The sequence below is a fragment of the Pollicipes pollicipes genome, unplaced genomic scaffold (genome assembly GCF_011947565.3).
Source record: "Pollicipes pollicipes isolate AB1234 unplaced genomic scaffold, Ppol_2.1 Scaffold_4740;HRSCAF=5597_pilon_pilon_pilon, whole genome shotgun sequence".
Lineage (NCBI taxonomy): Eukaryota > Metazoa > Arthropoda > Thecostraca > Pollicipedomorpha > Pollicipedidae > Pollicipes > Pollicipes pollicipes.
Window position 1 is genome coordinate 23,518,309 of NW_023596545.1, and position 3,302 is coordinate 23,521,610.

At 46.9% G+C, this 3,302-nt stretch overlaps 1 non-coding gene across 1 annotated transcript; it reads right to left on the reverse strand.

Annotated features, from left to right (window-relative positions):
• Positions 1–3,230: 3,230 nt before the first annotated feature.
• TRNAH-GUG (transfer RNA histidin (anticodon GUG)) lies at positions 3,231–3,302 on the reverse strand. The gene has a single exon. It is a non-coding gene; the product is annotated as a tRNA-His (tRNA).

The window sequence follows — 3,302 nt, forward strand, 5'->3', positions numbered from 1 at the left end:
TCGCCCAGTTTTGAAGTGGTGTGACTGTCGGGTTAATGACACCGGGCGCTGCATGCGATGGCTGTGAAGACAGGCTATCGATCTTGCTGCTGATTATAAACGCGATCGTATGCCTGCTGCGGATCGGCGATAGTTGGAGCAAAAACAGATATAGCACTGACGGAGGCGAATATTGGAGGTGGATTAATCAGGGTCACTGGAATGTGGGTCTGGATACTTCCAAAAACTTCAACAGCAAGCCTAAAGATGTAAGCAGTACCAATTTTCTCAGCCGTAGTGCATGAGCAAGCGAAGCGAGCAAGCGAACTTAGTCATACATGCGAGACCGAACGGGAGGCCGTCTTTGTTTGTTTGCCTGCCTAGAACTTGGGGATTTCGCTTGGACTCGAAAACGTTGCATGGACCAAAAGCTCCATACAATAGTTTTGGGGATATGTAGTGCATAAGGTATGTTAGAACGCATAGAAATGATGGGGTCATATTTAACCTAAAAGCTCCCCGTGAAGTTTACATTTGATGCTTAACATGTGATTCATCCCTCAACTGTGCTTGCCATTTTGTGGAACGAATCGTCTGACCCGAAAGCCTGCGGAGTGTGAGAGGATAGTTACGAATGAAAAGAGGAAAGAATTGATATACAAAAGCTGATAAGCATTATAGAATAAGTCTTTGGGGTTCGCACAAAACCTAAGCGCAACATAGCCCTGGCCACGGCAACGCCCACTTATAGAGTAGTGTTGACTACAGGTGTGTGGTGCTGGGTGCTGTATGCCATACCAATGCAGGCAGCCCGAAGTTGATGTTGCTGCCTCGGCACCAAGGAAAGCTGTCTGCTGCTGTGGATAATTGCGTCAAAATTTCAAATGATCTCATAATAAGCAAATATAGAAGATTCGGTGATAAGGTCTATTGGCACGTGCTTCAAGGTGTTTCCAAGAAATATCACTTAAAAATTAACTTATCTAAAAAGTAGGATACTGTAGGCACCGCGTCAGGAGTAAACTGTGCAAGTAGATGTTAGCGGTTTTTGCACGGAACGGGGTCAGGCAGTGATTACGATAGGCAAGCTTTCCTCTGCTACCGAGCTGAAGGATCTTTGAAAGTAATTTGGGCGGCAAGATGTTTCTTTCATGCTCCGAAAAGTCTACGAACTTAAGTTAAGCAGTGATGCGCACACAAGGGATAAAACGAGGCTCTGGTGAAACGATGTCATGAAGGATGAAAAGTTTGTAGTGCGAAAAACTAGCTTAGCACCTTTTTGCTTACACCAAGGATGCGTCCGGAACTACTTCCAGATTTTACGTTTCAGCCGGGTGTCAATTTCTAAAAAATCCTATGAAATGTCAATGTCTCCCTTGGAGGTGGTTTTTTTTAAGAAGGGAAATTCAACGAGGCGCAGCTGAAGATAAATCCCCGCTTTCCTCGACAGTGGCAAGCACATTTGACGCTCAGCCATGAAAGAGGGGGTATTCGACTTCCAATTCAGTGACAAAACTCGAGGAGCCACAGCGTTAGCCATAAGCGAATCCACATCTGTCATATGGTGACGCTACAGAAGATACTCGCTTCATATGGGCTCACTCGTGTCGCGTGATAGCTGACCCTGCTGCCGGTGGTCGATCCTCCAGCCGATCTTTTCGAAGGTGACGCATTCCATCACAAGCATGAAGGTAGCCTTGAGCTCTTGAAGTTTCGCTGTTTTGTCCACGGTGGCGTGATTCGCCAGGTTTCCACACACCACGAAATCTGGGGACGACAGGTTTGGCGAGTAAGAAGCATACAGCACGGTAGTCTTCACCACACGGATTTGCCTTCCAGTGAAAGACCCGTTCAGTCTACTGAAGTCTGTGCCGTTTACGGTGTCGTCTGGTTTTGATGGGGCCACTCACTCCGACTGGCCCCGTAAAATCACCCCATGGTCACTCAGAACGGTATCAGAACGGTAAAGATGTAGCTCTCCCATGCGATGTTAACAGGATCCTTGTTCTTAAGTGTCAAAAGGGTCGTCTGTACAGCCACGAGTTGCCGCATATGAGAATAATGATGCCTGCCATTAATTTTACCATGTCTTGCTATTGAATGGACATTGGAACATCAACACATTCCTGATTGGCAAGGCATACACTTCTCGTTATCGAGTAAAACAAGAGCTAACTTTGATCTGGGCTGTCCTGTTTGGAACTCGGTATGTGGACATCAAGGAATGTTGACCACTTTAAGCAAGGCACCTACCTAACATCCATGAGATGTAACTGCGTATCTTTAAATGATGAATATGTGTAGCCCTGGCGTTTAGAGTGATCGCTTAAAATAGATTTAAGGCGAAAGTGGTGATGTTGTAAATACTCGGTATTGATGGCACGTCATAACGCCCGATGAGCATTGGAGACCTTAAATGTCTGTCTCGCAGCCGTCGTTCAAAGGATAATGACGTTACTCTTCCACACAGTAACATAGTGCAGGCGGCCCAGCGTGCGGTAAATGGTGTGCCCACAACGGATTCGGGGTCACCACGTGCAAATTAGCTCACTGTTGGTGTGGTTGGCCTTGACAGTCTAGTGATTAAGACTCTTCGTTGTGGCCGCAGTAAGTGGGCTCTTATTAAGGCTCTTCGCAGTGGCCGCAGTTCTTTCATCCGCAGTTTTCTCTCACAAATCGCAGGTCTTTGGGTCAGATGACTCCTTTCATAAAATGGAAGGTGCCTTTGCAAATGACATGCAAGATAAATTACTTCTTTAGACTTAAGCACCAAATGCAGACTTAAGGTGGTTAACAGAACTGAATCACTTCTGTGCGGTCTAACCTGCTTTGTGCACTGCATATTCGCCAAACAATGGTTTTGAGCTTTTGATCGGTGAAACGTTTTCCAGTTGGTTAGAAATCCCCAGATTCCAAGGAGCCAAGCAAACAAGACGGACTCCCATCCGGTTTCGCCTGTATGACTACGTTCGTTTGTTCACTTCGCTTACTCATGCGCTACGGCTGAGAAAATGGGTACTGCTCTTATCTTAAGGCCTGCTGTTAAGCCTCACTTAATCCACCTCCAATATTTCCTTTGGTCGGCGTTATTCCAATTCGTTTTTTTTTTTGCCCCAAATACCGCCGGTCCACCGCAGGCATACATGCTTAGTTTATTATCAGCCCCACGGTCAGCAACCTGTCTGCACGGCCTCCTCATGCAGCGCCCGGTATCATTAACCCGACGGTCACACCACTTCAAAACTGTGCGATGCCGTGACCCGGATTCGAACCGGGGTTACTGCGGCCACAACGCAGGGTCCTAACCACTAGACTATCACGGC